Genomic DNA, 25,293 nt, shown 5'->3' on the forward strand with positions numbered 1-25,293 from the left:
TCTAATATACTTCAATCTGTTTTTTCACCAAATGCTAATGTCACTTTGTAGACATCTGAAACTTGTAAGACAGCCAGCTATTCAAATTACCCCATTACAACATTATGTTTGTATTTTTCTATGAAAACAAAAATGAAAATTTCTTCTGTTTTGCTTTATATGTCAGAAAGGAAAAATGATACATTCATTCATAGCACTGACTAGAAAGCTCTACTTTGGATGGTGTGGCTAACGTAGGAAAGCATCAACTTTGAGCCAAGAGCCAGTCAAGAATGTAAGGCCCTGGGTTCAACCCCCAGTTCCAGCACAATCTCATATTTAGATAAGATAACAGTAATGGAAATGATAAGGAACACGGTAGCAGATTTCCAGTTTCTTATAGTTTCTAAATTTTATAATCTCTTCCTAAAATCCAGAATCTGAGCTCTCAACGTTTTGAGGGGCATGAATCCCTTTGGGAATTCAATTAAGGGGGGGGGGTAAAAAAAGAACTCTGGTGCTATACTGACTGGATAAATGTTTTTAATCAGCCCTGTGACTGGTTTTCATCACATTAATTTCTTCATCCTAATCAGTACTTATATTAGTCTTGGGATTATTAGGTAAAATAATGCACAAAAGTGTCATATAGGAAGAGTTCAATTAGTTACTGTTCCATGAAGATGTTCTTTTCTGTCCTGTTATTATTTATACAAAATAAGAAATAACCTAGCTAGTCAGGCTTTGGTGGCTCACACCTGTAATCCTAGCTACTGAGGAGGCTGAGATCTGAGGATCATGGTTCAAAGTCAGCCTGGGCATTAAAGTCCGTGAGACTCTTATCTGCAATTAACTACCAGAAAACTGGAAATGGTGCTGTGGATCAAGGGGTAGGATGGTAACCTCTAGCCGAAGAGCTCAGGGACAGTGCCCAGGCCCAGAGATCAAGTCTCATGACAAAAAAAAACAAACAAACCAACCAAAAAAACCTACCTAAAATCTTATTCTCATATACCAATTAAAAATGAGATATGTGTATAAGCTAAATACTAGAAACTCTATAGTTTAAGTGAGATTAGCAAACTGCAAAGCAGTATTACTGAATAATTAAGTCACACATACATGTACCAACGCACACTTCAGAAGAATAAAATCCCCAGTAGTAGAGTGCTTGCCCAGCACCAAGACCCAGGTTTCCTTGTTACCACATACATAGACCCTTGGTACCACATGTATAGAAAAAACCAGAAGTGGTGTGGTGGCTTAAGTGGTAGAACTGTAGTCTTGAGAAAGCCCAGAACAGTGTTCAAGCTCAAGCTCGGAGTTCAAGCCCCAAGACGAGCAGGAAAAAAAAAAAGAATAAAATAATAAAATCCTCATACTTATCTATGCATATTATGCACATAATATACAAATACAAAGAAATACACACATCAAAGTAGTAACTGGGTTATCTCGGGGGGGGGTGAAATTAGAAGGGGATTAAAAGAATTTTTGTGTTTTTCAGTTTAATTATTTCTGTATTACTTGAATTTCACAATCAAAATGCATCGTGTGTAAATAATGTATTTTGCTTAAGCTAAAAAATTGTGTCTGGGTTCTTAAGACAAGATTCCTTCTGGCTGCATTCTAATAGTATAAAGGACCATACTAATATAAAACACAACTTACATTTGCAGCCATACACTACTAAAGTTAGAATAATTAATAAGTGCAAAACCCTTTTTCACAATTTTATAGAAAATTAAGACTCTTGACTTCCTTTTCTTAATTCAAGAAGTCCACTGATCTTTCTCCTCCTTTCAAAGTCCACTGATCTTTCTCCTCCTTTCAAAATAGTTTCTAGCCTTAAGGGTTAAAACAAAAACATGCAAATGATTTTCAAAGAGTTCGTAAGCCAGGGGGATAGATTTTTCAAAATAAAATCAATAAACCTCTCACCCATCAGTCTACTTACTAAAAGAAGTAAATCTCCTTTATAAGGTATAAACAAATTCATATGTAATTAGTGAACCTTTAGCATCCAATATTAGTTTTAAAATTATAGTGACAGGGCCAGGAGTGTGGCTTATTGGGAGAGTGCTTGCCTAGTATGCACGATGCTGTGGCTCAAGTGGTAGAGCGCTAGTCTTGAGAAAGATCAAGGACAGTGCCCAGGCACTGAGTTCAAGCTCCAGAACTGGCAAAAAAAAAAAAATTAGAGAGATAGCTGGGCACAATTAACCATGATTAGCCACAAAAAGCAGAAGTGGACCTGTGGTTAAAGTGGCAGAGCATCAGCCCTGAGCACAAAAGCTCAGGGTCAGTGCCGAGGCCCAGGGTTCCGCCCTATGACTAGAAATGAAAAGAAAGAAAAAAGTGGCAGCTATTCATTATACTTTTCTTTTATTGCACTAAATTACAGTTACCTTGTTTTCTTATTTGTAAAATGTCTGCAAGTATACATATATTGTATTCTATCTAAATATTTATAAATCACCAATCCAGTTTTAACCTGGAATGAAGCATTTACAAACATTCTAGCATCTTTTGAATTTCAATGATTTTATGCAACTGTTTTAAAAATGGAACAGCATATTTATTTTTGTGTGTTCTTAATGTCGGGGTTTTTAGTCCTCGGTCCCTCCCGACCTGCAGGAGGGATAGGGAGAATACCCCAGGACGAGCCCTCCCTCCCCCCACCACACCCCCAGGACAATCAGATGCATCAGGGAGACCAGTCAAGGCAGGAACTCGTTTATTGAGGAAGTCCATTCAGCTAACATAGGATGCAGGAGCCTATCAGCACAAAGGTGGGCAGGGCAGGGAAGGTACTTTCATTGAGGAAGTCCATTCAGCTAACATAGGATGTGTGTGCTGTCCAAGAGGGCGGAAGGGTTAGGGGCCTATCCCAGAGGTGGCCTTACTCCAGGAGGGAGAGAGCCTGGTCCAACCCGGATGCAGGCATCATCTCACCCAGGTTTGGTCCCAAGACCCAGGAATGAGCACTGGGCATGAGTTAGGCCTCCTTTTTTTTTTTTTTTTTTTTTTTTTGGTCAGTCCTGGGCTGAGCTCAGGGCCTGAGCACTGTCCTTGGACTTTCTCAAGGCTAGAGCTCTACCACTTGAGCCTCAGCACCACTTCTGGCTTTTTTCTATGTATGTGGTACCAAGGCATCGAACCCAGGTCTTCATGCATGCTAGGCAAGCACTTTAACCACTAGGTGAGTTAGGCCTCCTTTTACACCATAGGTTTCTATTTCCCTGATGTGACGTGCCCCACACTTAAACTATGGACATTCAAAGTATTAATTATTGCAAGAACTGTGATGAAATGATGTTCCAGAAACTATTACACCTCTAAATTTTTACATTAGTTGGACAACAAAGTATTTAAATAATTGCAAATCTTTACAAGCTTATCTTTATATAGTCAATTATACCTGTTTAAAACAAGGTTCTGAACTTTCATTAAGGAAAAATTAACATCATGTTCTGGTTCCCTGATTAAAGCCACTTAATTTGGAAACGCTATTTGATCATAGCTTACTTGTTGGGGAAGAGTACAAATTAATTAGTGAATAATCTATCTCTTTTCATTTCAAAAATAAATAAAACAAGGTTCTTTTCTAATTTCATACATTATGGAATATTGAATAAGCAAGCTCCTGAATTATATGAAGAGAAAATGGCCTCTAAAATGAAGGCTTCTTGTATTAAAAATTACATATATTTGTGTATATGTATGTTTGGTATATGTCTATAATATGTACATACACATACAAATGCATAGACATAATTTTATATGTATATATACACACACAGGTGTATATGCATACCTATGCATATATGAATCATGTAATAAAGAAAGTAATTTGTGCATGTGTGTGCGTGCCCACACATGCACACTGATCCTGGGACTTGAGCCCAGAGTTAAGGTCCTGCCTCTGAGGGCTTCATGCTTTTGCTTTGTTTTTTCACTCTTGGCTGGCAGTTTACCACATGAACCATGTCTCTAATCTGTTGATTAAGAGCCTCAAATTTTTGGCTTTGAACCTTGATCCACAAAGCTCAGCCTCCTGAGCAGCTAGGATTACAAGTGATAACCATCAATGCCCATCCCAATACTGGGCAGTTCTTACTGGATAGAATGATAATAGCAGATTACATTTGGAACATCAGAGAAATTTATGAGTGAAGAACCACAAGAAACCAGGGGCAATGATATGTTACTTATAATTTTTTTAAAAGAGTACTAGCCTGAAGGACAATCAACAGGCAATTGATCAAAGAAATGGTTATACTATAGTATGCTACACAACTCTTAAAAAGAATGATGTAGTAGGGTGCAGTGGCTCACACCTGTAATCCTAGCTAGAGGCTAAGATCTGAGGATCATGGTTCAAAGCCAGCCCAGGCATAAAAGTCCATGAGACTCTTATTTCCAATTAATCTCTAGAAAAGGGGAATTGGGGCTGTGGCTCAAGGGGTAGGGTGGCAGCCTTGAGCTGAAAAAGCTCAGAGGCAGTGCCCAGGCCCAGAGTTCAAGTCCCATGATGGAAAAAAAAAAGTGTTTATAAACATGCAACTTTTAATAAAAATGACAAGCAGCTATAGAAAAAAACTGCAGGGCAACTTTTACACTACAGTTCTTTACTGTTTAATATCTTAAATACTAAAATTTGGGCATTTTATTTCTTTAGTAAGCGACAATATTATCTCTACCTGGCAACATGCTTATGCAAAAATAGTTTCTAAATAATTGGAAAAAAACTTTACAGCTTGGAGGGAGGAGTGGGGAGTAGTAAGTGGGAGAAAATGAGGGAGGGGTAACAGTGTTTAAAAGAAATGTACTCAAAACCTTACTATTCGTAATGGCAACCCCCTTGGTTTATCACAAAAGAGAGAAAGGAAGGAGGGAGGGAGGGAGGGCAGGCAAGTGAGAAAGAGACAGGAAGGGGGAGAAGCAGGGAGGGAGCGAGGGAGGGGGAGGAGGAAAGGAAAGAGAAAGAAAGAGAAAAAGATGGAGAGAAAGGGAGGAAGGAAAGGAGAAAGGGAGGGAGGGAATAAAAATTGAGATTTGTTTTCCAAATAAGGAAATAAACTACAAATTTTGTTAAAAGAAATCATTTTGCTACTATACTCCTCTCTCCCAAATTACTTTCTCTCATCAATAAAATTTGTTTATAATTAACATGGTCTGTCTCAAAGTCCTATTACTTAATTTTAATACAAAGTTAAAAGCAAGCAAATTCTGCTCTGATGAAATTTTGTTAGACTTCACAGGAGCATAAGTTACAATCTAATTTAAGAGAAGCATGCTTACTGTCCATTAGAAGCTGTTATTTAAAATACTCCCCTCATGAATAATATATAAAACATGAGTAGGTGTATCAATGTGTGAGAAGTAATGCATCTATTATCTGACAAATGTAACTGTAACCCCTCTATACATTATCTTGACAATAAAAAAGAATATATATTGTGTACAGACACACACACACACACACACACACACACACACACACACACACACCAGCTTTATTTGGAAGTAAGGGAGAAATCAAGTCGCAAGGTAAATGCTGCTTTCTCAATAAAGAGTATACAATTTTTAGTATTCTATGAGAGTATATAGACAAATATTTATGGCATTATTGGCACATTTATTTAAAAGGGAAAGCAAAAAAAAAAAAAAAAAAAAAAAAAAAAAAACAACCTAGATTTCCAAGTCCTCATACTTCCTGTGTTTCTAGTAGTAAACTCTGTCAGACAAGTCTGAAATTCCAGGAAGGTAGAGGAATCAAACAATAAAGAGAGACTAAGCAAGCTGCTCTCCATTTTTGCCACCTATGTTCCAAGCAATATAAACCAGTTCTGTGTATGTTTCCTGTTGCCTTCTCAGATAATTCCAAAGCAAATCCCAGCTCTCTAAATCTCATGACATACTTCACATTCTGAGGAAATCCTTCTCCGTCCAGATGGCCTACCACAAGCACTTCTAATGTGGGCACAAATAAAAATTGTTTAAGATGAGTTCTCTCTTGTTACTTTTGCTTTCTGAACTAAAACTTTCTACATGTTTCTAATGGGAGACACAAACTAAAAAGGAGCAAGCAAATATAGCATTCAGGCAAAAGAGAAGTAGGACACATAAGCTAAAGGAAGCCAGACCCCAGAAAGCAGAAATGAATGTGCAATATGCACCATAAATCGATTGTCTCGGACACTAATTTTCTGATCTTCTTTTACAGGACTAATAGTAAATTACTATTGTTTCAAATGCAAACACCACTTTTTTCATTCTGAAACTACAATACAAAACATAGTTTCTAGGTCAGGAGTGTGGCCTAGCAGTAGAGTGCTTGCCCAGCATTTACTAAGTCCTAGATTTGATTCCTTTGTATTACATACATAGAAAAGGCCGGAAATGGTGCTGTGGCTCAAGTGGTAGAGCACTAGCAGCCTTGAGAAAGCTCAAGGACAGTGCCCAGGCCCTGAGTTCAAGCTCCAGGTCTGGCCCCCCCCCAAAAAAAGAAAAAAGAAAAAGAAGAAACAATTTCTGTAAAATAACAACTTAAAGTCCCTAAAGTAAGTAGTTTTATTCATAGGAAATAAAATAAATAACATTTACAAAGTGACAAATCATATTTCCTTTTCTACATTTTCTTTGAAAATAAAATGCAGTTCACATGAATTAGACTAAAGAATGATGGTTTTCATTTATTCTCAAAACCTGCATATTAAGACCATGGCCTATATTGTACTATTTCACTAAAAGATGATGAATGTAATTAATAAGAAAGTCATTTTCCTTAAGGCTAATTTTCTAAAATATTTAAAATATTATAATTACAACAGTATTAAACCATAATTATAAATTCATAACTGGCTAGATATTCTGGTTTTACATCATCCATGCTTAAAAATGTTGATATATAGACTAGGAGTTTGGCCTAGTGGTAGAGTGCTTGCCTAGCATGCACAAAGACCTGGGTTCAATTCCTCAGTACCACATACATAGAAATAAGCCAGAAGTGGTGCTGAGGCTCAAGCAGTAGAGCTCTAGCCTTGAGAAAGTCCAAGGACAGTGCTCAGGCCCTGAGCTCAAGCCCAGGACTGGCAAAAAAAAAAAAATGTTGATATATAATGGAATTCAATTTATAGAATATTTTTGATCTGCCTTACAAAATCATGTATAACCAGGTGACACAAATACAATGTGTATTTATTCTTTTGTAGCCACTTAAAATTTATGGAGATATATGTTAAAATGGAAATATCAGAAGTTTATTTAATGTATTGCTTTTATGTTCTTTATATTTAAACATGTAAGTCTAAACCAAGACTATTAAACACATGCAAGTACCAAAAACGTGCTGTGTAGTGGACGAAACCTAAACTTAAAAATATGAAGAGTTGTGTACAGAAAGAGCTTGAGGTAAGGGTTTTAAATGAATGGAATGGAAAAACTATTATAATAATACTTTCAAGAAGACTTTATTTTAAAAAAGACTTCATAGAAAAGTGGGGCTAACAAGAGAATTCGACAAGTCTAAGATTTAGGAAACGAATTCTATTTTTATTAATACCTAATACAGATTTATGAAAAGTAGAAATTTTTTGAAAGATTTAAGAACAGTTAAGTTGGCTGCACATATGTAATGTGTTCAACATATTACAGACTAGGAAGGAATTCAAACTCTTGGTATTGATAGTGAAAGGCTGGGAAGCAGACTATGTTACAATACCTCACTCACCAAGACTGTTAACTACTCCACACTAAATATAATTCAACTGGCTGTTCACAGACTCACAGATTAGACGGGCTGTCAAGTGGTAGTATAGGCTGGGAATGTGGCTCAGTGGTAGAGCGCTTGCCTAGCATGCATGCAGCCCTGGGTTCGATTTCTCAGTACCACATAAACAGAAAAGGCCAGAAGTGGTGCTATAGATCAAGTAGTAGAGTGCAGGTGAGCAAAAGAAGCTCAGGGACAGTGAGCTGAGTTCAAGCCTGAGGACTGGCAAAAAATAAACTACTCAGGAGAGGGAGAGGAGAATGAAAAGAGGATGAATAGCTGTGTGAAACATTTCAAGTATATGTGAGAGCAGCAAAGAGAAATTCAACACAAAGCTAGTGACAATGGGAGGATGGGAGAGAAGAGAAACTGTGTGGGTAGACTAGCACGAACAGGCTGTGCCAGGGGGGAGGATAAAGAAGATTCAAACTATTTTAAAATATTATTAGCAGCTATGAAAACAGAATAGGCAAACCTGCTGGGATGCCTTTTCTCAGCAGGAAAGGTACAGAGTATGATGGGGAGAGAGGGCTTGAAATGTATAGTACAAATATGTGGAGATTTAACAATGAACACCTATTCCTGTGTAATTGATATAAGCCATTAAAAACTTTTAAAATATATGTAAAAAAATCAAAGAGAGCACATATGTACGAATTTTATTGCGCTATATAAATAGAAATAAAGTATAATTGGCTAAAACTGAAGTAAATAAAATTGTGCAAATGTAATTTTCTTTTCCTTCAGACAGGCTCAAGAAAACCTACATACAAAAGTGATCCAAATAATAATTCTCAAATATTGAACATATGGGATATTATTTTTAAACTGTATTTTTTGGGGGTATTGGAGATCAAACCCAAGACATTGGACTTACAAGCACTTTGCCACTAAGCTATATGCCAGCCCACATCTGGAATATTCTTAAGCCTGTAATATAGTATACTGTTCACCAAGGACCACCCAGATCTAACTCCAATCCATAAATTAATCCCAGGATCAAATATTCTAGGGATTCTCCAAAAGTGAGATGATTGGAGCCCAAGTCAAGTACATCAAAATAAATTTACATATTCCAAGTCACATCAATCCAGATTATTTTCTCTACTGAGCAAGTCAGCAATAAATATTTGTTAATGAATCTGATACATGGCCATACTTTCTAAAAACAAGTCTCAGCATTCAGGGACTATAGTTCAAATTACCTAATTGCTTCATTCAATCAAACTATGTACACTCAAAAACAGCCCAGAAATGTATTTTTAGAATTCCCAGAGAGCATCTCTTTCTTCAGGGTGAAAGCTCTATTTAGATATGTTATTATGTAAACAACTTAATTCAAGTACTGCAAAGTTTTAAAGACAAATGTGAACTGTTTCAAAAATCTAAAATTACTCAGAGAAAAACAGTAGCCATCTGTTTCTACAGAGGGTAGAATAACAAGAAATGTAGTAAATCTATAACTTGAAGAATGTAGTTTTTGTTGTTTTGTGGTACTTGGGATTGAACTCTAAGTCAAATGCTTGACTTGAGCTGCACTCAATCCTAAAATTCCAAGTCAATCTGAAGAACAACAAACCTAGATAATTACGAATTACTTTCTCTGATCCAGGTGCTCACAACTGCATCCTAGCTACTCATGAGGCTGATATCTGAGGATTGCAGTTGAAACACAGCTTGGGCAGAAAAGTTCATGAGACTCTAATCTCCAACTAACCACCAGCAATAAAAGGCAGGAAATGGAGCTGTGGTAGATGGCTAGATTTCAGAACAAAAGCACAAGGACAGTGTCCAGGCCCTGAGTTCAAACCCAAAAACCAGCACAAAAACAGAACAAAACCTACCACACACGCATGCACCCTTAAGTTTGCCTTAGGCATGTGGTAAATAAGGCAGGTTGAAAATTTCCAACACAGAAGTTCTCAAAATCAGAATAGTAAAGATTCTTTATATATTCTGACCCGATCTAGAGTAGAAGGAAATAGTAATTAAATTCTGAATCAGTATACTAGAAACTTAATTTTAAATTAAAGAGAAAACAATGCAGGTTGATAGTAAATACATGAGAACCAAAAACAGAAAAATGCTATAATCAAATCTAAGTGGTAGATATTTTCATCCTATTATTTTTGTAGCAAAAATTTGTACAGGCTTTAAGGGAAAATAAATCTGAAGAGTAGACCTGTAGTTTTTACAAAGATACAAAAGCCTCTGACATCAACCTTTCAATAAAATAAATAATAATGAAATGCTGAAAATAATGAAAATGCTGAAAAAAAAAATCAGCCTATCTTAAAAACTGACCATTCAAACTCAACAGTGACTACTATATTCATAATTCACTTGTAATGGTTTGAATTTTAATATCTACCACATTAATATATATGAAATGATGACACAACATTACTTACACAGTACACCTGACAAAAATGCTTACCCTTATAAGGCTTACCACAATATAACATTAGGGCAAACCCAAATTCATTACCCAAAATTAGTGGCTGGTAAGTTTTGAAATGGTCACAAAACTGGGAGTTAAAAAAGAAAAAGGCTCAGGAAAAGAGGTCAGTACAGTTCCACATTAAAAAGTGGTAAAAGGAGCCGGGAGTTTGGTCTAGTGGTAGAGTGCTTGCCTAGCATGTACGAAGACCCAGGTTCAATTCCTCATACCATATACATAGAAAAAAGCTGGAAGTGGTGCTGTGGCTCAAGTGGTAGAGCTCTAGCCTTGAGAAAGTCCAAGGACAGTGCCTAGGCCCTGAGCTCACGGCCCAAGACTGGCAAAAAAAAAAAAAAAAAAAGGCGGAAAAAGGCAAAGAAACTAAATGCAATGCTCAATCCTAGACTGGATCAAAGGAGTCGGGGTGGGGGAGAGGTGCAGGAGACACACTAAATGCAAGAAACTGGCAAAACTTAAATATGGTCTACAGATTTCCCTGATTTTGATCACAGCAATTTATATACTCTTCCATTTAGGGATAAAGGATAATTATATTTGCAGCTTACTCAAATGGCCCAGTAGGGAATCAAAAGTATACACAATGACATAACAAACACAGCAAGAATTGAATTATGAGTATCCCGTTCTTTTTACTATTTTAATGTTTCCACAGGCTCATGCCTATAATCCTAGCTACTTAGGAGGCTGAGATCTGAAGATTGCAGTTCAAAGGCAGCCCAGGAAACCAAAGTAGGTGAGATGCTTACCTCCAATTAAACACCAGAAAACCAGAAGTGGTGCTGTGGATAGGCCAAAGGGAAAGAAAATTCCAAAGTAGTAGATGAATCAATGAATGAATATATAGTCTGTTAACAAAAGAAAATAGGTAGAAAGGAAGACTGAGGTCTAATACAGATGGATCCTAACTCCCAAAGTTGGATTTCATACTAGAAGCGCCAAACCATAAATGATACTGACACAATGTGAGAATTAACTCCTCTACTTCTACATACAATCTGACAAATGTACTCACCTTCCTTGCTGTGCTAACAGAGATCTTTCGATTGTTCCATGAGTGCATGACTGATTCAAGCCACAGTGCCTATCATTTAAAATCACTGCGCTAACGTTAGGTAAGCCCAGAAGCTGACTAAGTGCTAACCATGTATGTATTCAGGATAAGCAACCACCAATACTTGGAATCACGATTTGTAAAAATGAAATTAGTTGACGCTAGTGTAAATTAACTGTAAGCGAACTGTGTATTTAATATATGCAGACACATGATTATTCAACTCCATTACTCTCCCTTGAAATTAGTTTACTTTCTTTTCCTTGTCAATATAAAAACAGAAACTTTTACTGAAAAACTTCACTATGTATAAGGAATCAGACTTTTATTTTACTAGTGTTGATGTGTCAACACAAAAGTTTTCATTAAGTATTTTAATTCAGATTCAAGTATCAGTGATCACATCTGGAAGTGTTTTTTTTTGTTGCTCATTAGCCAAACTTACACTAAATTCATTCTGCAAGGTCAAGTCTATTAACATCTAATTGTAATTGAAGTAGCAAAAGTAAATTCTGCATGAATCATCATTTTGAGAATCTTTCATTTTAGTTTCAGTATTCTTTTCCCTTAATAGAAGAAATCAAATAACTTCAGCACCTAATATATAAACAGAAAAGGCCAGGCTGGCACTGTGGCTTAGTGCTTGCCTAGCATATATGAAACCCTAGGTTCCGTTCCTCAGTACCACATAAACAGGAAAGGCTGAAGTGGCAGTCAAGTGGTAGAATGCTAGCTTGAGCAAAAGAAGCTCAGGGACAGTGCCCAGGCCCTGAGTTCAAGCCTCAGGGCTGGCAAAAAAAAAGGGGGGGGGAGACAGAAAAAGAGGAGGAGGGAAGATGGGAGGGAGGAAAAAAAAAAAAGAACAAGCCTTGATGTAAAGTCATTTTCACCACTGGGTATGGTGATGCCTATCTGCTATCCCACCACTTAGGCTCAGCTAAGGCTGAGGATCTCAGCCACAGCTACACAGTCTCAAAAAAAAAAATTTTTTTTTTTTGTCAATCCTGGGGCAAATATATCATTATAAAATAAATTGATAACTGATTGCAAATCACTAAGAAATGAATGCTTATGATCTTTAAAAACACATAGTAGCCAGATAGTGACTCATGCTTGTAATCCTAGCTATTCAGGAGGCTAAAATCTGAAGATCTAGGTAAAAAGCCAGCCAGAGCACAAAAGGACCTGATATTCTTATCTCCGATTAACCTCTAGAAAATATGGGGCTTGGCTCAAGGGTAGGGTGGTAGCCTTGAGCTGAAGAGCTCAGGGACAGCGCCCAGGCCAAGTTCAAGCCCCATGACCCACAAAAAACCCCAAAACAATCAAACAAAAATACACACATGGTATAATAATGAGAACTTTTTATTGGAGTCATACAATTTTACAATTCCATGTATATTGCTAGAAATAATATTTACCCAGCTTTGTTTCTCATTTGAAACTGTACCTAATAATACTTTATTTTAAAAAGCTATCACGTGAAGTTGCCATTTCTGTTACTCTAACAGTGGGGAAAAAAGAACACTGGAGCAAGCATTTTAGAAAGGATCAGCAAAATTGTCCACAAGCCAAGTCTGATCCCATCTAGAGGTTTTGTGTGATCAGTGAATTAAGGATGTATTTTCTTGGGGAGGAGGGAGAAACGGGGAGGGGGTAACAATGATAGAAATGTACTCATTACCTTATATTTATAACTGTAACCCCCTTCGTATATCACCTTGACAATGAAATTGAATTTAAAAAAGAAAATACATTTGGGGCTGGGAGTTTGGCCTAGTGGTAGAGTGCTTGCCAAGCATGCACAAAAACCCCGGTTCAGTTCCTTGGTAAAAAGCCGGCAGTGGTGCTGAGGCTCAAATGGTAGAGCTCTAGCCTTGAGAAATCCCAAGGACAGTGCTCAAGCCCTGAGCTCAAGCCCAGGACTAGCAAAAAAAAAAAAAAAAAGAGCATATTTTTATACATTTTCAAGTAGCTAAAAAACAACAAAAAAGTCTAGAATAGTATTTAAGATTCATGAAAATCATACAAAATTCAGTGTCCATAAATAGTCTGTCAGAACACATTCTTTTTAGACATTTTTCTATAGCTGTTTTACAAAAGCAGTGGAGTAGAAATGATTCCTTCGGAGAACTATTTTGTAGCACACAAAATATTTACTACTTAGTCCTTTAGGGAAAAGAACTGGCCAATTCCTTGCTACACAGCATAGTAGACAAGGCAGCAAAATTAAACCAATGTGAGTTTGAAACCTGTCTATGTCACTAATTGGTTTTATAGCATGTCCAAATTCATCACTGGTTTTGAAAGTCAAATTTCTAAGTATTTGGAAATGAGATCTAATTTTTGGCCCTAGGTGGCCTTGACCATGATCCTCCCCTTTCTTCACCTTCTGAGTAGTTGAAATTACAGTATAGCCATAATATCCAGGCCTTAAGTTTTACTTTTGACTATTTTATGTATTTATGGGGTTCAGTTATGTTTTGATACACACATACAGTATGAAATGATCAAATCAAGCCAAATAAAATCTCCACTTCCTCATATATTTACCATTTGCATGCTAAAATACTTAAGATATACTCTTTTGTGAACTGAGGAATGGGGCTTAAACCTGTAATTCCAGCTACTCAGGAGGTGAAGATTGGGAGGATTGTGGTTAAGGCCCAAGACAGGCAAAAATTAGAAGACAGCATCTCAGCAAAGAGGAGTGATGGCAGATAATCTAATTTTGATGTATTTGGGAAACTCAGGTGGGAGGAGTTGGTTTGGCTGGCGAGGGCAAAAAGCACATAATTCTGTCTTAAAAATAATTAAGAAAAGAAGCTGGTGGCACAACTCATGATAGAGCACTTGCTTAATAAGCACAGACCCAAAGTTTGAACCTTAGTAGTCAAATATAAATGAACAAATTTACTCTTCAAGCTTTTTATTAGTACAAATTAATTGTACAAAGGAGTTTCGCTGTATCTCTTAATCACATGTGGACATTAGGCAGTCTAACTGAAAACTTTTTATCAACATCTTCTCTTTCCCCACAATGAACAGACTTTCTCTCTACCTTTGCAGGGGAGGGGGAGTGGAGGAATTCTAGGGCTTGAACTCAGGGCCTGGGCACTGTCCTGAAGCTTTTGTGCTCAAGTGTAGCACTCTACCACTGAACCATAGTACTACTTCTAGCTTTTTTTTTTTTTGCCAATCCTGGGACTTGAACTCAGGGCCTGAACACTGTCCTTGAGTTTTTCTCAAGGCTAGAGCTCTGACACTTGAGCCACAGCACCATTTCTGGCTTTTTCTATGTATGTGGTACTGAGGAATCGAACCCAGGTCTTCATGCAAACACTCTACCACTAGGCCAAACTCCCGGCTCACACTTTTTTTTGGGGGGGGGGAGCGGGGGGGGGTGATAGTTAATTGGAGATAAAAATGTCATGGGCTTTCCTGCCTGGTCTGGCTTCAAACTCCGATCCTCAGTTCTCAGTCTTCCAGGGTAGCTAGGATTACCGATGTGAGCCACCAGTGAGTGCCCAGCTTATTCATTTGATCAGTTTGACTACCTACCTGCTTTTCTATTTATATAGAGGAAGGATCTTGTTACATCTGTAGCCCACTATGCCCTGATACTCACTATATAGTCCTGAGTGAGGGGCTTCAACTTTCTTTGTTTCACCTTCCCTGGTACTGGGATTCACAGGCATGTGACACAGGCATGTGTCCCTGTGTGCCTGACTTACTTCATTTATCATTATATCATCAATTCATCTACAGCATTAACTGATAGCCTCCTTTGTTACTGTGAAATAGTATTTCACTGTGCATATACATAGTAGTTTTAAAAAAAAGCTGTTTATCTGGCCAGGTGGAGTGGCTCATGCCTGTAATCCTAGCTACTTAGGAGGCTGAGATCTGAGGCTCGTGGTTCAAAGTCAACCGGCTTTCATGGTTCAAAAACCATGAGACTCCTATTTCCAGTCAACCACTAGAAAACAGAAGTGGCAGTAAAACATATAACAATATATCACAAGTGACAACTAAGACCAAAATTTCATCAGAAAAGATTTAAAACATTCCTTCAGATATGGATTTACAATTGCTATGTTAAAGACAAACTGCTGAAGTTGAGGATAACCATCTCTACAAAGGAAAGTTTATGACCCAGTTTTAGTACCAGAATTCCTAAAGCTATTTTTCTTTTCTTTTCTCCTTCCTTCCTTCCTTCTTTCCTCCCTTCCTTCTTGTCTTGGGGCTTGAACTCAGGGTCTGAGTTGCTCAAGGCTAGCACTCTATCACTTCCCTATGAATGCCCATGATAATATTCCTTTACAAATAAATTTCTCTAGATCTTTATACAACCACTCTCTACCCTTTTGCCCTAACTGAATTAGCTTTTTCCCAAGACATCATTCTACTTCAGCTAGATCAAAATGACAATTAACTACCTTTTTCCCCCTTTATTCTACTCACAGAATTACCTTCCTACTGTGGCACACCTATGATTATTCCAAAAGTCTGTTAAATCCTTCCTCCTTTATTTGTAACTAGGTTCTACCTACTCATCTTTATCCATTAACCAATTATGAATTACATATAGGATTATATATATGTAATTACAGGTAGGACTTAATGCTGGCATTCTACCACTTTAAGCCACAGCTCCACTTTCAGTTTTCTGGTAGTTAATTAGAGATAAGAACCTCAGACTTTGCCCAGGGCTAGCTTCAACTGTGATCCTCAGATCTCAGTTTCTAGAGTAGCCAGTATTATACAGGCTGATTAATCTATTTCAAAAGACCATATACTACCAACATACTTTCAAATTTTTGGTTTTTAAAAATAAAAACTTGGCTGGGAGTTTGGCCTAGTGTTAGAGTGCTTGCCTAGCATGCATGAAGACCAAGGTTCAATTCCCCGGTACCACATACATAGAGAAAAAGCTGGAAGTGGTGCTGAGGCTCAAGTGGTAGAGCTCTAGCCTTGAGAAAGTCCAAGGCAGTGCTCAGGCCCTGAGCTGAAGCCCAGGACTGGCAAAAAAATATATAAATAAAAACTCAAGGGGTCGGGTGTGGTGGCTCATGCCTATAATCCTAGCTACTCAGGAGACTGAGATCTGAGGATCTCGGTTCAAAGCCAGCCCAGGCACTAAATCAGTGCAACTCTTATCTCCAATTAACCACCAGAAAACCAGAAGTGGTGCTGTGGCTCAAGGGGTAGAGCAACAGCCTTGAGCTGAAGAGTTCAGGACAGCGCTCAGGCCCAGAGTTCAAAGCACCACCAACCAAAAAAAAAAAAAAAAAAAGGCCATACATGTCATGTTATCACAACTACTCATCTGAAGATTTAAAACTCATTATCTTGGGTGTGGGAGAAGGGAAAGTGGGAGAAAAAACATGGGGATAGATACCCTATGTTCAAGAAGTAATATACCCACTATCTGATGAATGTAACTGTAACAACTCTATATATCACCCTGACAATAAAATACAAAAAAAAACCCAAAACACCTCATTATCTTCTAACTACTTAGGCACCTAATATCTGAGGTTCACAGCTCAAAGCCTGCCCAGACAGGAAAGTCCATGAAACTCATCTCCAATTAACCGCCAGAAAACTCAAAAGTGGTAGAGCACTAGCGTTTGAGCAAAAGAGCTCAGAAACAGCATCCAGACCCTGAATTCAAGCCCCAGACCAACCAAAAACCAAACACCAACAAAAACCAAACAAGCTCTCATTATCTTGGAGTACCACACACAAACTCTTTTCATGTTTTCCTCTCTTTTCCCATCACAATTCCCATACCACTATCCATTCTCCCTGCTACCTCCATAGCAGATAAATCTAGGGTCCACTTTTCCTGTCTTTATATTATAGCTGCTGAGTGCTGCAGAGAGATTATCATTGAACCTGTACACAAAACAGTAACCGCTAGTTACTAAATTCATCTTAATCCCTTAACCTCTTATCAATAACCACTAACTGCAGTAACTACTTCAAATCTTCACAATTCTGTTGCAGTTTTCAACTTTACCTTGTATACATACTTTTATAATGTATCCTTATTTTTTCTCTCTCTTTTTTTTTTGCCAGTCCTGGGGCTTGAACTCAGGACCTGAGCATAATGCTTAGGATTTCTCAAGGCTAAAACTCTACCACTTGAGCCACAGAACCATTTCCAGCCTTTTCTGTGTATGTGGCATCAAGGAATTGAACCCAGGGCTTTGTGCATGCTAGGCAGGCACTCTACCACTAGGTCATCTTCCCATCCCCCCAATTTTCTCTTTAGAGAAAAAAAATAGATTTAATGCAGAAATATTCTCTCCCTAAATTAGTATCCTTATTCTTTACCTCCTAAAAAGGAGTTCATTCTAACAAGTGTCTTCTTCAGTTAAATACTAATATTTCTTTGTACACTTTGCTGTACAGTGCGTATCACCTGCTATCTGAAGAGGACATTCTACATGTTCTCACTCCTACTTTGACCTATCCATTGGTCATTTGCCCTCAAGATATAAATATATTCATATTTTGGCTAACTAAAAAAAGCTCATGTAAAATTTTTTTCATGTTTAAGTCGGGCTCCCTTTGTCACCCACAAGAAGCGCTGGTAGGAGTAAACTACAGTTGTTTGGACTTTTATTTTCCATTCACCCCCTACTCTGTAGGAAATTGGTGCCTAAAATTCCACTAATGTCACTAATAGCTCAACAACTTAATCCTGACATCAAATAAATAAGCAAGATACCTATAGTATTATCCACACTTTAAAAATAAGGGAGTGAAAGATTAATTTTCACCAGGATAAAAGAGTAGCTGCGGAAGCCAGGATATATATCCAGGTATGATGACTCAAGAGCCCCCAACAACTACTATCCTCAGCTAAAGGAGTGCACAACACTTAACAACTACCATCCTAGGCTAAAGGAGTGCACAACACTTAAACAATACACTTAAATGACACAACTAACAGTTGCTATTCATTACCTTCTGAACTGCCAAAACACTACTAAGGAGGCTGAGATCTGAGGATCAAGGTTCAAAGCCAGCCCAGGCACTAAAGTCAATGAAACTCTAATCTCCAATTAACCACCAGAAAACCAGAAGTGATGTTGTGGCTCAAGGGTAGGACATTAGCCTTGAGCTGAAGAGCTCAGGGACAGCGCCCAGACCCAGAGTCAAGTCCCACAACTGACCAAAAAAAAACAAAAAAAAACTCAAGTCAGGAACTGGTGGCTCATGCCTGTAATCCTAGTTACTCAGGAAGCTGAGATCTGAGGATCATGGTTCAGAGCCAGCCGGCACAAAGTCTGTGAGACTCTTATCTCCAATTAATCACCAGAAAATGAAAGTGACACAGTGAGTGGCTCAAGTGGTAGAGCACTAGCCTTAAGGTTAAATAAATAAGGCATTGCTATAAAATACATTTTCTAGATATTTTAAATTATTCATTTACTAAAGAGATTACAATTTATCTTGAGTTTCTACTTTCCTTCCTTTGTTCTGAAGACTTAGTTTTGATTAACTGCTAGGTGTTTTCATTTGTAATCCCTATTATTCAGTAGTAGATGTTTTAAATGTATCTTTGCAAACGTTGACTGGCAAATAAGACTACCCCAGTCTATTCCAGAACACTTGCCTCCCAATTTAGGTAGCGGTTGAGATATTAGTAATGTGACAGGTATTTCTTTGGGCTCTAATTTATAAAAAGAAGGAACAAAATAACTGCATTATAATCAAGACCACCTCTCCATTTCTCATTCTAGCTATAACCCAACATTTTGTTTGAAAACTAGATGCACAAGACAGGCCTATAATCTTGTCACTGAGTTCCAGATTGAGTGTATGCAGAGGAGGCCCACCGAATTGAACATCCCTATAGACAAGTTACAGGGTCTAGATTTGCTGATGACTGTGACAGGCTCTTCTGGCTTCTCTTTAAATTTGTATTCTGTTGTCAAATTCTGCTATTATCAGAGTTTAAACAGTATGTGTTAGATGTTAGGTCATGCTTTTATTTCCTTAATCCTGTTCTCAAAAGGTAAATATCTTCACCCAAATACATTAATGAGTGAATCCCTACATTCATGATACATTTGCTTGCCATGAAAAAGTAGTAACTGATGTTGTAACATCTGATTAATGAAGTACTAGGTTCTAGAGAGAAGTTGGTTACTAAACAATAATTAACTTTTGTAAAATAAAGTCTGAGGGAGGAAAAACTCAAGAATCTCCATTTTGTCTAGGACTCATATAGTAAATATGCTCTGTTTCAATGAAGTTCCTTGAAAAATGAGTCATCTTGAATCAAACATAATCAAGGAGGTAACAATTAACCAAAAACTGGCACAAATCTCAATGAAGTAATACATTAAAATTCAGTCTCTTAAGAAATAACATGTGAGGGGCTGGGAGTTTGGCCTAGTGGTTAAAGTGCTTGCCTAGCATGCATGAAGACCCGGGTTCGATTCCTCGGTACCACATACATAGAAAAAAGCCGGAAGTGGTGCTGAGGCTCAAGTGGTAGAGCTCTAGCCCTGAGAAAGTCCAAGGACAGTGCTCAGGCCCTGAGCTCAAGCCCAGGACTGGCAAAAAAAAAAAAAAAAAAAAAAAAAGAAATAACATGTGAGCCAGGCATGGTGGCTCATGCCTGTAGTCCTAGCTACTCAGGAGGCTAAGATCTGAGGATTTTGGTTCAAAGTCAGCCCAGGCATTAAAGACCATGAGACTCATTGCCAATTAACCACTAGAAAACAGGAAGTGGCACTATGGCTCAAGGGGTAAGGTGGTAGCCTTCAGCTGAAGAGCTCAGGGACAGCGCTCAGGCCCAGAATCGGACCAACAAAAAAAGAACCTGTATGTTGAGAAGATGGCTTAGTGGTAGGAGTGCTTGCCTAGCATGCACAAGACCTGGGTTCAATTTCTCGGTACCACATACATAGAAAAAGCCAGAAGTGGTGCTGTGGCTCAGGTGGTAAAGCTCTAGCCTTGAGAAAACCCAAGGACAGTGCTCAGGCCTTGAGTTCAAGCCCTAGGACAGGAGGAGGAGGAGGAGGAGGAGGAGGAAGAGGAGGAGGAGGAGGAGGAGGAGGAGGAGGAGGAGGAGGAGGAGGAGGACCACCTTTTGTATCATATACAAAAATTAACTATAAAGGACATCATACAGCTGGGCTCTGGTGGCTCACACCTGTAATCCTAGCTACTCAGGAGGCTGAGATCTGAGGATCATGGTTCAAAGCAAGCCTGGACACTAAAGTCTACGAGACTCTTATCCAATTAACCACCAGAAAAATCAGAAATGGCGCTGTGGCTCAAGTGGTAAAGCATTAGCCTTGAGCTGAAGAGCTCAAGTACAGTGCCCAGGCCCAGAGTTCAAGCCCCACAACCACCACCAACAACAAAAATAGCAGCCAGGTACTGGTGACTCCCACCTGTAATCCTAGCTACTTAGAAGGCTGGGATCTGAGGATCAGAGTTCAAAACCAGCCCAGGCACAAACATCCCTGAGACTATCTCTAATTAACCACTAGAAAACTGAAGTAGTGCTGTGGCTCAAGTGGTAGAGTGCTAGCCTTAAGCTGAAGAACTCAAGAGACAATGCCCAAACCCAGCGTTCAAGCCCTACAACCAACCAAAAAAAAAAAAAAAAAATCCAAAACATTCAAAATCTGAAAACGTTAGGGTATTATGGAGCTCAGCGTTCTGGATTTTAGAACACTGAAGATTTCTGGATTAGAGATGCTTGACCTCTATTATTATCTTAATGCACAGATAAAGATTGTAATAAAAAGTTTATTTCACTGTTAACTTTAAGGATACTTTTACAGGATATTAAATTGACATTGGTTCTTTTTTAAAGAACCAAAGTAGTAGCTAGGTTGTGCCAGTAGCTCATGCCTGTAATCTTAGATACTCAGGGGGCTGAGATCAGAAGATTGTAGTTGGAAGCCAGCCTGAGCAGAAAAGTCCACAAGACCCTCATCTCCAATAACTATTCAGAAAAGATTAGAAGTGGAGTTGTAGCTCAAGTGGTAGAGTGCTAGCCCTAAGCACAAAGAGGCTCGGGGCAGTGCCCAGACCCAGAGTTCAAGCCCCAGGACTGGCAAAAAAAAAAATTATATATATATATAAAACAAAAAAATAAATAAAAGTAGCAGGCACTGGGTAGCTCACACCTATAATCCTAGCTACTTAAGTAGCTCAATTCTAAGGATCATGGTTTAAAGCCAGAACAGGCAAGAAAACCCATGATTCTTATCTCCAATTAATCAGCAAAAAGCTGGACTTGGAGCTATGACTCAAAACAGTAGAATGCCAGCCTTGAGCTAAAAAAAGCTCAGGGGCAACCCCAGGCCCTGAATTCAAGCCCCAGGACCAACACACATGCATGTGAACATGTATACATACATACACATATATACAAATAAAGAAAAAGATTATGTAAATTGTCTGACAGTTCTTGAATTCATACCTTAATAAGTGCCTTTTATCTAGCTCCATCTGGTGTTAGCCATGTAAGTCAAGTGTATTAATATAACGTATACATTATGGCATTAATGAATATCTTTTTTATCTTGGGGGGGGGCCATAGACTCACAATCTTCCTGCTTCAGTATCTTGAATGTTACAGGTATACATCACTGTGCCCAGTCAAATCATTCACTCTTAAAGTAAGCATATACAGATAGCCAAGATTCCTAGAGCAATTATCATAGAAAATTACCACTTATATTGTTAACAAAGAGGACAGATGTCATTGAACCCACATTAAATCAAAATGGCATTAGGAGGGCACAGTTGTCTATGGCCTACTTAAAAGATGAAAACTGCAACTAAAGTAAGCTCCATGACTAATCTGTTATTTTCTAGAAGGGACATTGTGACTTGATCTCTATTTTTCTGCTTACAGAAAAACAAAGATTTAAACAAAAAAGACTTGATGATAAAGATTTAAGGTTACCTTCCATATTCTCAGAGCTTTCCATACTTCAATACAATTCTCTTATTCTGTATAACAATGGCATGCTGGTGGTTTATGCCTGTAATACCAGCTACTCAGCAGTCTGAGATCCAAGGAATGTGGTTCAATGTCAGCCTAGACAGGAAAGTCCATGAGACTCTTACCTCCAGTTAATCACTAAAAAGCCAGAAGTAGAGCTGTGGCTCAAGTGGCACAGCACTGGCCTTGAGCACAAAAACTTAGGGAAAACAATCAAGTCTTGAGTTCAAGCCCCAGGACAAGTACCCTCCTCCCCAAAAAGTACATTATGAACCCATAAAGGCTCTGTCCATAGTTAGAAAATTGCTGAGCACATACCAAACATTCAATAAATATTTCCTGAGTAAGTAATGCCTGAATTCCCTGCAGAATTATAAGCCTCATGAGAACGGGGACTTTAAATGTCTCACGTATCAGTTTTCCAGTGTACTTAGTACAGGATAAGTAACATAAGCTAATAAAAATATGTCTATTTAATCATATATACTTTGGTATGTAGGACCGGAAGCCCCAGAAGGTAAACAGCCTATGTAAGACTTAAACGTGTAACCTTAGCCCAATAAGGAGTTTTAAAGTTTTGGTGTTCATGTACAGTCAAAACTTATTATCTGATCATCAATCATTTTTCATTATTTTAAATGTTGTTTTTTACCATCTTATTTAAAATAATCAACAATATTATGTCCTAAAAATTGAGAAATCATTATTTGTACCACAAACAAGTATAATTAATTAGAGAAGGGTTTTTTAAAAATAAATGTCATGAGATAAAGGTTGTCAACAGACATAATGTCTTATTTCTATAACATACAAACCCTTAGCCTAATTGTGATTAAGTTCTAAATACTAAGTCCCAGTGATTGTAAATAGAGATTCCCTCCTTGAACACTTATATGTTAAACTTGTCATTTAAAATATGATGTAAAAATCAACATTAATAAATTCTTTAAAAATAAATAAATAAATGTCATGAGGTAAAGGTTGTCAACAGCTTGACCCAACCAAGTCAAAATCAGATAACTAAATAGGCAAGGGAACTAAAGAGAGACTTATCGAAAGAAGAGGTTAAAATGGCAGAAAAACATAAGAAAATGATCATCCATGGTCATAAAGGAAATGCAAATAAAAACAACCCTAAGATACCACCTTACCCCAATTAGAATGGCCAACATTCTGAACTCAGACAAGGACAAATGCAGGCCAGGGTTGTGGAGAAAGAGGAACCCTAAACTGCTGGTGGGAATGTAAACTAGTTCAGCCACTCTGGAAGGCACTACCATGCCACTCCTGGGCATAGAATCCTGAGCATCATAACCCAGGATATGATAAGGACACCTGCTAAGCCATGTTCATCTCTGCACTATTCACAATAGCCAAAGGATGGAAACAACCCAGATGCCCTACTGCAGATGAATGGACACAAAAAATGTGGTGTGTGTGTGTGTGTGTATACACACACACACACACACACACACACACACACACACACACAATGGAATTCTACATAGCCAAAAGAATGGCATTCACTGGGAAGTGGATGAAATTAAGAGTAAATCATGTTGAGTAAGATAAGTCAAGACCAAGGGAACAAAAGGTGCATGGCATCCTTAATATGTGGACATGCAATCCCAACAGTACAAGAGTGATGATTCAATATTTGGGTACCCAAGGTTATGGACATGGTCTTGGAAACATAAAAACATAACTACATAGACATAAAAATATATGATGAGATATATATTCTATAGATAGAGTTATATTATATAGATTGATATGTATCTATGACATATAAACCCTCAGCTTAATTTCAATTATGTTCTAAAATCTATATGCCAGTGATTGTATACAGAGAATCCCCACATGAATACTTGTTTGTTAAATATAACAAAAATCAATGTTAACAGGCTAGGAGTTTGGCTTAGTGGTAGAGTGCTTGCCTAGCATGCATGAAGACCCAGGATCGATTCCTCTACCACATACACATAGAAAAAGCCAGAAATGGTGCTGAGGCTCAAGTGGTAGAGCTCTAGCCTTGAGAAAGCCCAAGGACAGTGCTTAGGCCCTGAGTTCAAGGCCCAAGACTGGCAAAAAAAAAAAAAATCAATGTTAATAAAATCTTCAAAAAAAAAATGTCATGAGGTAAAGGTTGTCAACAGCTTGTCCCAACCAAGTCAAAATCAATCAACCTTCATTCATCACCAGAAGTAAATAATAAGCATTTTTCTAAAAAATGGTTTAAAGGAAAAACACACATTGAAGGTGTCAATTGCCTGCTTAAAAGATTAATACCAGTCACTTTAAAATCAAAATGGAAAAAAATTTAAATAATTTAAGGCATGTCTAAATCAGCACTGGTTGTTCTATTTTAAATTGTCTTAATTTGAAAACATGATAAATAACACCAAAGATATGTATGTATGCATGTACGTATGTACACACGCACGCGCACACACACGCACACACAGAGATAGCTAAGATTCCTAGTTACTCAAGAAGCTGAGATCTGAGTATCACAGTTCCAAGCTAGCCTGGGCACTAAAGTCTGTGAGACTCTTTATCTCCCATTAATCACAAGAAAATGGGAAGTGGGGCTGTGGCTCAAGGAGTAGGGCAGTAGTAGCCTTGAGTTGAAGAGCTCAGGGACAATGCCCAGGCTCAGGGGTAGGGCCGTAGCCTTGAGCTGAAGAGCTCAAGGACAGCACCCAGGCCCAGAGTTCAAGCCCTATGACCGACAAAAAAAAAAAATAATAATAATGAAAAAAACTGCGAAGGGAACATGACTACACAATTAAGAGGCACAACAATCAAATATAATATATAGATCTTAATTAAATAGTTTTAGATAAGCCACGATAAAATGACTTCAAGGTAGGCACTGGTGGCTCATACCTATAATCCTAGCTACTCAGGAGGCTAAGATCAAAGGATCATGGTTCAAAGCTAGGCTGGCCATTAAAGTCCATGAGACCCTTACCTCCAATTAACTGCTAAGAATGTCAGAAATGGACCTTTGGCTCAAGTGTACAGGGTTTAGCCTT

General features: G+C 38.0%; 1 protein-coding gene across 3 annotated transcripts in view; it reads right to left on the reverse strand.

Annotated features, from left to right (window-relative positions):
* The window catches only part of Eml4 (EMAP like 4), a 100,668-nt gene that overhangs the window by 61,258 nt on the left and 14,117 nt on the right, over positions 1 to 25,293 (reverse strand). The gene's annotated exons all lie outside the window — the stretch shown is intronic.

Source organism: Megascapheus bottae, chromosome 7, assembly GCF_031878675.1.
Source record: "Megascapheus bottae isolate mThoBot1 chromosome 7, mThoBot2.hap1, whole genome shotgun sequence".
NCBI lineage: Eukaryota > Metazoa > Chordata > Mammalia > Rodentia > Geomyidae > Megascapheus > Megascapheus bottae.